The sequence below is a fragment of the Aythya fuligula genome, chromosome 15, assembly GCF_009819795.1.
Source record: "Aythya fuligula isolate bAytFul2 chromosome 15, bAytFul2.pri, whole genome shotgun sequence".
Lineage (NCBI taxonomy): Eukaryota > Metazoa > Chordata > Aves > Anseriformes > Anatidae > Aythya > Aythya fuligula.
In genome coordinates this window covers 1-12290 of record NC_045573.1, presented here as the reverse complement: position 1 = coordinate 12290, position 12290 = coordinate 1, and the positions used below count along the sequence as shown (strand labels likewise).

The window sequence follows — 12290 nt, the reverse complement described above, 5'->3', positions numbered from 1 at the left end:
TGGTGCCGTTATCAGTTCAACATTAAAAGCTGCAGCAAAAGCAAAAGGGGATTTTTGCTTCTAGAAACACCACAGGTCTCTTGTCTGCTCTCTGAATGTTTTTGAGATAAAACAGATTTTAAAAAACAAAGGAAAAAAAACAAAACAAAACACAGCTGCTTCTTTTGCTCTCTTCCTACTTTCATGTGCTTTGCCCCTCCCCTTTCCCAGGTGATTGGGTTTGGGTGCTGGGCGGGGCTAAATGCTATATGAGCCCCAGGCACGGCATCAGAGAGCTCCTTCTGCCTGGGCTGCTCTTTGGGGGCAGTGCTTTGTTTTTCCTTCTGTCCGTTGCAGGGTTGTTTAGGCAGGCTGGAGTCTATGGATTTCTGGATTTTAAGTGCTTGGAATTCACTTAGGAGAGGGATGTTTAGTAGGGGCTGCTGGCTCAGTTTGGGGCGCGGTTGTCACTGCAGTTATTTTCCTACAGCCAATAGAGTAAAATTCCAGTTTGCCTTTTAGAGGTGCTATAAGTGGGTAAAGAGAACAGATGGAAGCGTGTGCCATGTGGGGTAGGCAAGCGGCTGAGGTACAGGAGGGGATGAGAGTATGTGATTTTTTTTTTTTCCTGGGGATGAAATGGAATCAATTTTGTTGGTGTATAATGTGTTCTGCTCCTAGATTTTTCTTTCAATGTGAAGAAAAGTTTGAGCTAATTCCAGGTAAGAAAGTTCCAGTTACTTGCTGGGTCGTATTGTCCTTTTAATATTCAAAGCTACAGCAAAAGCGTGGGGATTGTTGCTTCTAGAAACACCCCAGTTTTCTTGTCTGCACTCTGCATGCCGTTGAGCTAAAGCAGACTAAAAAATAAATAAATACAGGAAACACACACACAAAAAACAACAATAACAAAAAAAAAACACACAAAAAAAAAACCACCATTGGCTGACTTGTTGTGAACGCAACGATCATTTAATCCCTTTGTTTTCCCAGGTGGTGTGGATGATACTGGTTGCACTGTTGGAGCTTGGATTTGGAGAGGAACAGGTGGGCATAGTTGTATGTTGCATCAGCAGTAGTCAGCATTGTGGAGAAGGTGGGCATCATGACCGGCATGCTAGTGAATGCTGGTACTCTGTTTTTGCAGCTGATGATGAGCCTGGCAATTGCCTAAGATGACGACCAGTGCCTGTGCATTTCTTGAGGCGGAGGGAATTTACCATGCAGCAACCTGAGAGCTAAGTTGGGGGGCACCTGGTATTTGCATATCTGGGGTGGCTAATGGGAGCTGGGAGCCAGAGCAGCATGGAGCCAGCTGGCTGACTAGACTTGGTGCCACTGCGAGGGTGGTTCAGGCTGGGTCACGTTCAGGCTGCTTGTGGCTGGGTCACCAGGCTAATAGAAGCAGCGGGATTATTTTGTAGCGTGAGTGCGTGCGCCAGGCAGGACAGTTTCCTTCTGTTTGTCTGTCCTGTAGTGTTGCTTCTGCAATGTCTGTTCTGTGCTTCTCGGGTCTTGATATCCTTCTAGCTTTTGACACTGGACTGACCAGACAGGCGACTTGGTAGCGGTGCTGAAGGGCCTCAGTGCTTGTTTTGTCATCGTGGCTCTGATCCGAGCACTTCTTGTCTTGCAGTCGCTGCTTGAAATGCAGTTCTGTTTCAGGTCTCGTGCATCATATTCGGTTTGAGATCGCGTCTGTTTCCATCCTCACTCTTGCAGAAGTCATCTGGGCCGCATCAGGAGCTCTTGCTTGGGAATTGATTTCCTAAGCGTCGTCTTATGGGGTTTTCAGTCCCCATCCTTCTGGTCTCTTGTCTTGAAGGCAGGCTTTTTCGGCCTCCATCATCCCAGTTCTGGCAGTTGCTTCCAGTCGCGTGTCGTGACATTTGAGTCTCCTCTAGGGTCTGGTGCAGAGCACCTGTTCTGACTTGCTGTTGCCATAGGGCTTCCCTCTGGGGGTCTCTTTTTCTTGCGCCTTGTGTTGTGTGTTTTGTTTGTAGTGTTTGTGGCGTGGCTGTGTGTGTATGTGTTTGGTCTGGAGCTGTCCTGCCTGGCAGTTAGTGATGACAGCTAACGTGGCAGTGCATGGGTGTGCTAATACATTGTCTGGAGTGTTTTGGCGAAGACATCTGGTCTGCATCTGGGCACGTACTGAAGGGCAGCAGGCACAGTCATCTCAGTGTTGTTTGTCAGATGTTGGGGGGGGGAGAGTATATCTGCTTGTGAGCAGCTGTTTGCATAGTGCTTGAATGGTGTGCTTGAGGAGGAGGTCTGTGGAATCTTGAAAGCTTACAGATAAGGGGTTTTTGAAACTTTTATTTTTATTTCTCTCCTGTCCCCAGTAGAGTGTAAACCTTTGGAGGAACCTGTCATAGGAAAGAGCTCCTTCTGGAACTGTTCAGCACTCTGTAGGCAGCTCGGTGACTGGCTTGGTCTACTTCTGAGGTGCTGAGGTATGGCGGCTTCTGTTTTGAAATGATAATCTTGTAAACGGGGTCCCTTTGTGTTGTTGAGGGATGGGTGCTAATGCTGGCAGCTGAATGATTATCTTGTGACCGTTTTCATTTGTTAAAGCTGAAACACAGTGTACAACGCGGGACTTGACCGGAGCTGCTTTTGGCAAGGTGAGCGATGAACAGATGTAGCAGGTACTTTAGGGGTGCAGTTGTCACTGCAGTTACTTAACTGCATAAAGTACTGAAGCTGTCCTGCCTGGCAGTTAGTGATGACAGCTAACGTGGCAGTGCATGGGTGTACTAATACATTGTCCGGACTGTATTGGCAAAGACATCCGGTCTGCCTCTGGGCACGTACTGACGGGCAGCTGGCACAGTCATCTCTGGAGGTTGGTAGATGTGGATTTGGCAGAGTTGAGCTGCTTGCGAGCAGCTGCTCCCATAATGCTTGAACGGTGCACTGTTGAATCATGAAAGCTTACAGATACGGGGTTTTGAAACTTTTATTTTTATATCTTTCCTGTCCCCAGCAGAGTGTGTACCTTAGTAGGAACTGCTCACAGGAAAGAGCTCCTTCTGGAACTGTCCAGCACTCGGTAGGCAGCTTGGTGACTGGCTTGATCTACTTCTGAGGTGCTGAGGTAAGGGGGCTGCTGTTTTGAAACAATAATTTGTAAATGGGGTCCCTTCTGTTGTTGAGGGATGGGTGCTAATGCTGGCAGCTGAATGATTATCTTGTGACCGTTTTCATTTGCTAAAGCTGAAACACAGTGTACAACACAGGACTTGACCACAGCTTCTTTTAGCAAGGTGAGCGATGAGCAGATCTAGCAGTTACTTTAGTGGTGCAGTTGTCACTGCAGTTACTTAACTGCACAAAGTACAGTAAAAATCCTGTTTATATTTCAGAGGTGTGTTGTAGCTGGCTTAAGAGAGCAGATGGAAGCATCTTCCTCGAGGGCAGGTGAGGGGGCAGAGGTAAGGGAGCAGATGAGAGTAACTGTCCTATCTGTGCTGTGGCTTTGGATGCTGCTTCAGCCTATGCTTTTCTTTTTGTTTCACAGGTGTGTCACGCAGGCTGAGTGGGGCCAAGCTGCACTCTGAAGAGCAGCACGGGAAGGGCGGGCTGTTTGTGAGCTGGATTGGAGCAGAACTGCCAAGTAGCACGAGGTGACTGCGAAGGGTCTTGCTTTGCAGGTGCCATGGCAGGCTCTCCACAGAAGCGGTTGAGGATTTGAGAAGAGGTTGCAGATCATCGAGGAGCGACACGTGCAGGGACGGCTTGAAAACGGTATGGCTGCTTTCTCTTCTGTTTATCAGGTGTCCCAGGCAACGTGGGCTGTGATGTTAGTCTTTAGAATCGGAACAAAGCAGGTGCTGATGGCGGTCTTCTTCGGTAGGCAAAGAGTTGCCCGAAGCCCTGTCCTGTGTAGCCTGGGCACGCCTCGCTGAGTATGAAGCTTGCTTTCCAGCAGTTCTGGAAACTGTGTTGAGGCTGAAATGCTGTGTCTGTGTTTTGGTTGGGGTTGCACCTTGGTGAGTGTAGGGATGGGTTTTAAGTGGGTGCAGCGGAGGGCCCGGCCCCAGTGTCCTGTAGTGTGTTTTAACACATCAGCATAACCTTTTGGTTCTCAGATAGCCTACTGAAGTAAGTGATTTCTCCTGCGAGTGGCATGTAATCTGAATTCTTCTTTTGGCATGTAATCTGTTCTGCTCCTAGATTTTTCTTTGTAAATGAAAGATTGAGGTAATTCCAGGTGGGGAAAAAAAAAAAAGTTGCTTGCTTGTTTGTATTTTCCTTTCAATATTCAAAGCTGCAGCAAAAGCATGGGGATTTTTGTTTCTAGAAACACCCCAGTTCTCTTGTCTGCACTCTGCATGCTGTTGAGCTAAGCCATATAAAGAAGTTAATAAAACCACAGCTGCTGCTCCTCCTCTTTCTGCTTTTTTGTGCTTTCCCCCTGCACTTTCCCAGGTGATTGGCTTCAGGTTCCAGGTGGGACCTAATGGTAACTGAGTTGCAGGTATGCCATGAGAGAGCTCCTTCTGCCTGGGCTGCACTTTGGGGTAAGTGCTTTGGTTTTCCTTCAGTTGTTTGGAGGGTTCTTTAGGTGGGTCAGAGTCTATGGACTGATGCATTTTCAAGTAGAAACCAGTACTCCTATCTTTTCGAGGTGGCAACTGGTAGGATCTGTCATTGTAAAGCAATCTAGTAGTAGGTGCCTGTATTGCATGCAGCTCTTCCTCAGGTGAGTAGTAGTTATAGCAGTGTTACGGATAGTATGGTGATGTTACTTTGTGTGTTTGCTTTGTGGTTCTGGGTCCCTTATGTTTTTTGCAGAATTACGGGGTTTTCTGTGAGTCTTTGCCTTTATGTCAAATCTTATCAAAGTCATAACCTTGGTGGCAAAGTGATGGAGCATGGTTTAGGAGAAATGTATCATGGAGGCTCCCTGTGTGAGCGTGTATCTGAAAATGGCAGCATTGGGCATGTAAGGGGTATTCTGTTTCAGGTTTAGGGACAGTTTATTGTATTTCTGGAGCTTTTGCCTGTGTGTTTGCTGTCTGTTGAGTCTTTAGACCTTGCAGCCTTCTAGTCTTGATGTCCTTGAATTGACATATTAGAAGTATGTTTATGAGGTGTTGCTAGGTAGTTGTATTTGGGAAACAGTTAAGCATGGTTCCTTGACCGCGTAAGTGCAGTACTGCCAAGAGACTGAGCAGGGTCACCTTCTTCATCACTGAAGAATAAGTCTGTTCGGGCCCATTTCGGCGCGGCGCCGCCCGGGCCCATTTCGGCGCGGCGCCGCCCGGGCCCATTTCGGCGCGGCGCCGCCCGGGCCCATTTCGGCGCGGCGCCGCCCGGGCCCATTTCGGCGCGGCGCCGCCCGGGCCCATTTCGGCGCGGCGCCGCCCGGGCCCATTTCGGCGCGGCGCCGCCCGGGCCCATTTCGGCGCGGCGCCGCCCGGGCCCATTTCGGCGCGGCGCCGCCCGGGCCCATTTCGGCGCGGCGCCGCCCGGGCCCATTTCGGCGCGGCGCCGCCCGGGCCCATTTCGGCGCGGCGCCGCCCGGGCCCATTTCGGCGCGGCGCCGCCCGGGCCCATTTCGGCGCGGCGCCGCCCGGGCCCATTTCGGCGCGGCGCCGCCCGGGCCCATTTCGGCGCGGCGCCGCCCGGGCCCATTTCGGCGCGGCGCCGCCCGGGCCCATTTCGGCGCGGCGCCGCCCGGGCCCATTTCGGCGCGGCGCCGCCCGGGCCCATTTCGGCGCGGCGCCGCCCGGGCCCATTTCGGCGCGGCGCCGCCCGGGCCCATTTCGGCGCGGCGCCGCCCGGGCCCATTTCGGCGCGGCGCCGCCCGGGCCCATTTCGGCGCGGCGCCGCCCGGGCCCATTTCGGCGCGGCGCCGCCCGGGCCCATTTCGGCGCGGCGCCGCCCGGGCCCATTTCGGCGCGGCGCCGCCCGGGCCCATTTCGGCGCGGCGCCGCCCGGGCCCATTTCGGCGCGGCGCCGCCCGGGCCCATTTCGGCGCGGCGCCGCCCGGGCCCATTTCGGCGCGGCGCCGCCCGGGCCCATTTCGGCGCGGCGCCGCCCGGGCCCATTTCGGCGCGGCGCCGCCCGGGCCCATTTCGGCGCGGCGCCGCCCGGGCCCATTTCGGCGCGGCGCCGCCCGGGCCCATTTCGGCGCGGCGCCGCCCGGGCCCATTTCGGCGCGGCGCCGCCCGGGCCCATTTCGGCGCGGCGCCGCCCGGGCCCATTTCGGCGCGGCGCCGCCCGGGCCCATTTCGGCGCGGCGCCGCCCGGGCCCATTTCGGCGCGGCGCCGCCCGGGCCCATTTCGGCGCGGCGCCGCCCGGGCCCATTTCGGCGCGGCGCCGCCCGGGCCCATTTCGGCGCGGCGCCGCCCGGGCCCATTTCGGCGCGGCGCCGCCCGGGCCCATTTCGGCGCGGCGCCGCCCGGGCCCATTTCGGCGCGGCGCCGCCCGGGCCCATTTCGGCGCGGCGCCGCCCGGGCCCATTTCGGCGCGGCGCCGCCCGGGCCCATTTCGGCGCGGCGCCGCCCGGGCCCATTTCGGCGCGGCGCCGCCCGGGCCCATTTCGGCGCGGCGCCGCCCGGGCCCATTTCGGCGCGGCGCCGCCCGGGCCCATTACTCAGGTGGTGCTACTGAGCAGGTGAGGTAAAGGAACTGGGAACAGAGAAGTATTGCACAATGGTATGTTGCATTAGTTGTAGTGTGCGTTGTGCAGGACATGGTTATTAGGGCTTGCATGGTAGTGAATGCTGGTTCTCTGTGTTTACAGATGGGGATGAGCCTGTGTAAACTAATTGCAGTTCAAAAAGTTTCAGTTATTAGCGTGGTGATATTGTCAATTCAATATTAAAACCTGCAGAAAAAGCCAAAGGCGGTTTTTGCTTCTAGAATCACTGCAAATATTTGGTCTGCTCTCTGCATGCTTTTGAGATAAAGTTTATTTTAAAAAAGAAACAAAAAGAAAAACAGCTACTTCTCTTGCTCTATTTCTACTTTCTTGTGCTTTGCCCCTCCCCTTTCCCAGGTGATTGGGTTTGGGTGCTGGGCGGGGCCAAAAGGTATATGAGCCCCAGGCATGGCATCAGAGAGCTCCTTCTGCCTGGGCTGCTCTTTGGGGGCAGCGCTTTGTGTTTCCTTCAGTCAGTTGCAGGGTTCTCTAGGCAGGCTGGAGTCTATGGATTTCTGGATTTCTAAGTGGTTGGAATTCTAGATCTCTAAGTGCTTGAAATAGAGGGATATTTAGTAGAGGCTGCTGGCTCACTTTTTTTTAGGATGGCCGCATAATCTCCTGTTTTTGAGATATATTTTAATCTCTACATGTTTAAAACCTGTTGTTTTAGTCCCCTGGAGAGTTACACCAGCTTGATTACATGCTACATGTGGCTTGGCAGCGTAGATGCAGCATTACCAAGAGACTGAGCAGGGTTGTATCAGAGTCACCTTTTTCATCTGCAAAGGGTAAGTCTGTGATTACTGCTGCCGGGGTTGCTGTGTGTGCATGTCTTTTTGGCGTTTGTGGAGTTGTGTTTTTTTTTTTTGTTGTTGTTTGTGTGTGTGTATGTTCTAAGTTTCTGGTTTTCTGAGGGGTAAACAGTTAGTGTGCTGAACGTGGTAGGCAGGTGGAGGTTGGGAGCTGCTCAGGACTGGTAGTTTTGGTTTCTAGGAGTATGCGGCACCCATCCTGTGCGATGTGACTGATTGTTGGGCGGGAACGTTCCAGCTTGTGTGTCCTAAGCAATGTAGCTTGTGTAGCGTATGTTGTGTGGCCCGGGCAGAATCTGCTGTGGCGCTGTGAGCGAAGAATCTGAGTTAGAGCTGTTGAGCAACTGAAGTAAAGGAACTGGGAAGAGAGAGGTATTGCAGCAGGTACGCTGTGGTTGTGAGGTGCCTCAGAGTGTGCTTTTCTCTCGTCTCCACAGGTGCTTTGTGCAGTCGTGGACAGGGAAGGGAAATCCTCATGTCACGAAGCACTGAGGGAAGGTGAGTGTTGTCAGCCTGGTCATCCCTTATCCGAAGCGAAGGGAAGACATTCAGGTGTTTCCCTGTGAGGGTCCGAGGTGAGGCTGTGTGGGATAGAGGAGCAGTGTGGCAGGTGGTTGCTTGCAAGCACAGTGGTCATTTTGTCCTTTTGTGTTCCCAGGTGGCGTGGGTGATGCTGGCCGCTCCTTGCAAGCTTGGACCTAATTTGCAGGTACCGAGGCAAGTGGCCTGTTGTTTTGAAAGGATAAAACTAAAGATGGGGTCCCTTTTGTTGTTGAGGGATGGGTGCTACTGCTGTCAGCTGAATGTTTATCTTCTGCCTGTGTTTTTCCTTTGTTCAGGGTGAAACGCAGTGCGCAGTGCAGGACGTCTTGACCCGAGCTGCCTCTGCAGTGACTCTGGTGCGCGATGAGCAGAGGTAACTGTTGTTTTTGGGGCGCAGTTCTCACTGCAGTTATTTTCCTACATCCAATAGAGTAAAATTCCAGTTTGCCTTTTAGAGGTGCTATAAGTGGGTAAAGAGAACAGATGGAAGCGTGTGCCACGTGGGATAGGCAAGCGGCTGAGGTACAGGAGAGGATGAGAGTATGTGATTTTTTTCTGGGGATGAAATGGAATCAATTTTGTTGGTGTATAATGTGTTCTGCTCCTAGATTTTTCTTTCAATGTGAAGAAAAGTTTGAGCTAATTCCAGGTAAGAAAGTTCCAGTTACTTGCTGGGTCGTATTGTCCTTTTAATATTCAAAGCTGCAGCAAAAGCATGGGGATTGTTGTTTCTAGAAACACCCCGGTTTTCTTGTCTGCACTCTGCATGCTGTTGAGCTAAAGCAGACTAAAAAATAAATAAATAAAGGAAACACACACACAAAAAAACAACAATAACAAAAAAAAAACACAATTGGGTGATGTGTTGTGAACGCAACGATCATTTAATCCCGTTTTCCCAGGTGGTGTGGATGATACTGGTTGCACTGTTGGAGCTTGGATTTGGAGAGGAACAGGTGAGCAGAACCGTATGTTGCATCAGCAGTAGTCAGCATTGTGGAGAAGGTGAGCAATGGGGCCAGCGTGCTAGTGAATGCTGTTACTCTGTTTTTGCAGCTGATGATGAGCCTGGCAATTGACTAAGATGACAATCAGTGCCTGTGCATTTCTTGAGGCGGAGGGACTATACCATGCAACAACCTGAGAGCTAAGTTGGGGGGCACCTGGTATTTGCATATCTGGGGTGGCTAATGGGAGCTGGGAGCCAGAGGAGCATGGTGCCTGCTGGCTGACTAGACTTGGTTCCACGGTGAGGGTGGTTCAGGCTGGGTCACGTTCAGGCTGCTTGTGGCTGGGTCACCGGGCTAATAGAAGCAGCGGGATTATTTTGTAGCGTGAGTGGGTGAGCCAGGCAGGACAGTTTCCTTCTGTTCGTCTGTCCTGTAGTGCTGCTTCTGCAATGTCTGTTCTGTGCTTCTTAGGTCTTGATATCCTCCTAGCTTTTTACACTGGACTGACCAGACAGGCGACTTGGTAGCGGTGCTGAAGGGCCTCAGTGCTTGTTTTGTCATCGTGGCTCTGATCCGAGCACTTCTTGTCTTGCAGTCGCTGCTTAAAGAGCAGATCTGTTTCAGGTCTTGTGCATCATATTCGGTTTGAGATCGCATCTGTTTCCATCCTCACTCTTGCAGAAGTCATCTGGGCCGCATCAGGAGCTCTTGCTTGGGAATTGATTTCCTAAGCGTCATCTTATGGGGTTTTCAGTCCCCATCCTTCTGGTCTGATGTCTTGAAGGCAGGCTTTTTAGGCCTCCATCATCCCAGTTCTGGCAGTTGCTTCCAGTCGCGTGTCGTGACATTTGAGCCTCTCCTTGGGTCTGGTGCAAAGCACCTGTTGTGACTTGCTGTTGCCATAGGGCTTCCCTCTGGGGCTCACTTTTTCTTGCGCCTTGTGTTGTGTGCTTTGTTTGTAGTGTTTGTGGCGTTCCTGTGTGTGTATGTGTTTGGTCTGGAGCTGTCCTGCCTGGCAGTTAGTGATGACAGCTAACGTGGCAGTGCATGGGTGTACTAATACATTGTCTGGAGTGTTTTGGCGAAGACATCTGGTCTGCCTCTGGGCACGTACTGAAGGGCAGCTGGCACAGTCATCTCAGTGTTGTTTGTCACATGTTGGGGGGGGAGAGTATATCTGCTTGTGAGCAGCTGTTTGCATAGTGCTTGAACAGTGTGCTTGAGGAGGTCTGTCGAATCTTGAAAGCTTACAGATATGGGGTTTTGAAAGTTTTATTTTTATTTCTCTCCTGTCCCCAGTAGAGTGTAAACCTTTGGAGGAACCTGTCGCAGGAAAGAGCTCCTTCCGGAACTGTTCAGCGCTCCGTAGGCAGCTCGGTGACTGGCTTGATCTACTTCTGAGGTGTGCTGAGGTATGGGGGCTGCTGTTTTGAAATGATAATCTTGTAAACGGGGTCCCTTTGTGTTGTTGAGGGTTGGGTGCTAATGCTGGCAGCTGAATGATTATCTTGTGACTGTTTTCAGTTCTTAAAGCTGAAACACAGTGTACAACACGGGACTTGACCACAGCTTCTTTTAGCAAGGTGAGCGATGAGCAGATCTAGCAGTTACTTTAGTGGTGCAGTTGTCACTGCAGTTACTTAACTGCACAAAGTACAGTAAAAATCCTGTTTATATTTCAGAGGTGTGTTGTAGCTGGCTTAAGAGAGCAGATGGAAGCATCTTCCTCGAGGGCAGGTGAGGGGGCAGAGGTAAGGGAGCAGATGAGAGTAACTGTCCTAGCTGTGCTGTGTCTTTGGATGCTGCTTCAGCCTATGCTTTTCTTTTTGTTTCACAGGTGTGTCGCACAGGCTGAGTGGGGCCAAGCTGCACTCTGAAGAGCAGCACGGGAAGGGCGGGCTGTTTGTGAGCTGGATTGGAGCAGAACTGCCAAGTAGCACGAGGTGACTGCGAAGGGTCTTGCTTTGCAGGTGCCATGGCAGGCTCTCCACAGAAGCGGTTGAGGATTTGAGAAGAGGTTGCAGATCATCGAGGAGCGACACTTGCAGGGATGGCTTGAAAAGGGTATGGCTGCTTTCTCTTCTGTTTATCAGGTGTCCTAGTCAACGTGGGCTGTGATGTTAGTCTTTAGAATCTGAACAAAGCAGGTGCTGATGGCGGTCGTCTTTGGTAGGCAAAGAGTTGCCCGAAGCCCTGTCCTGTGTAGCTTGAGCATGCCTCCCTGAGGATGAGGCGTCCTTTCTATCAGTTCTGGAAACTGTGTTGAGGCTGAAATGCTGCGTCTGTGTTTGGGTTGGGGTTGCACCTTGGTGAGTGTAGGGATGGGTTTTAAGTGGGTGCAGCGGAGGGCCTGGCCCCAGTGTCCTGTAGTGTGTTTTGACCCATCAGCATAGCCTTTTAGTTCTCAGATAGCCTGCTGATGTAAGTGATTTTTGCTGCGAGTGGAATGGAATTGACTTTTTTTTTGGCATGTAATCTATTCTGCTCCTAGATTTTTCTTTCTACATAAATAAAAGTTTGAGTTAATTCCAGCAGGAAAAGCTTCAGTTACTTGCTTGGTGGTAATGTCCTTCCAACATTCAAAGCTGCAGCGAAAGCATGAGGATTGTTGCTTCTAGAAACACCCCAGTTCTCCTGTCTGCCCTCTGCATGCTGTTGAGCTAAGCCTTATAAGTAAGTTAATAAAACCACAGCTGCTGCTCCTCCTCTTTCTGCTTTTTTTGTGCTTTCCCCCTGCACTTTCCCAGGTCATTGGCTTCAGGTTCCAGGTGGGACCTAATAGTAACTGAGTTGCAGGTGTGCCATTTCGGCGCGGCGCCGCCCGGGCCCATTTCGGCGCGGCGCCGCCCGGGCCCATTTCGGCGCGGCGCCGCCCGGGCCCATTTCGGCGCGGCGCCGCCCGGGCCCATTTCGGCGCGGCGCCGCCCGGGCCCATTTCGGCGCGGCGCCGCCCGGGCCCATTTCGGCGCGGCGCCGCCCGGGCCCATTTCGGCGCGGCGCCGCCCGGGCCCATTTCGGCGCGGCGCCGCCCGGGCCCATTTCGGCGCGGCGCCGCCCGGGCCCATTTCGGCGCGGCGCCGCCCGGGCCCATTTCGGCGCGGCGCCGCCCGGGCCCATTTCGGCGCGGCGCCGCCCGGGCCCATTTCGGCGCGGCGCCGCCCGGGCCCATTTCGGCGCGGCGCCGCCCGGGCCCATTTCGGCGCGGCGCCGCCCGGGCCCATTTCGGCGCGGCGCCGCCCGGGCCCATTTCGGCGCGGCGCCGCCCGGGCCCATTTCGGCGCGGCGCCGCCCGGGCCCATTTCGGCGCGGCGCCGCCCGGGCCCATTTCGGCGCGGCGCCGCCCGGGC

The 12290-nt window shown here is 53.3% G+C and overlaps 3 long non-coding RNA genes across 3 annotated transcripts; all 3 read left to right on the top strand.

The window, feature by feature from the left end:
• Window positions 1-632: 632 nt before the first annotated feature.
• LOC116495496 lies at window positions 633-1979 on the top strand. Its single transcript, XR_004253946.1, has 3 exons — window positions 633-701; window positions 973-1026; window positions 1127-1979. It is a non-coding gene; the product is annotated as an uncharacterized LOC116495496 (long non-coding RNA).
• Window positions 1980-2535: 556 nt separating this feature from the next.
• Window positions 2536-4472, top strand: LOC116495497. Its single transcript, XR_004253947.1, has 3 exons — window positions 2536-2606; window positions 3636-3729; window positions 4414-4472. It is a non-coding gene; the product is annotated as an uncharacterized LOC116495497 (long non-coding RNA).
• Window positions 4473-7326: 2854 nt separating this feature from the next.
• Window positions 7327-8356, top strand: LOC116495498. The gene is made up of 4 exons (XR_004253948.1): window positions 7327-7426; window positions 7888-7948; window positions 8109-8159; window positions 8290-8356. It is a non-coding gene; the product is annotated as an uncharacterized LOC116495498 (long non-coding RNA).
• Window positions 8357-12290: the final 3934 nt, after the last annotated feature.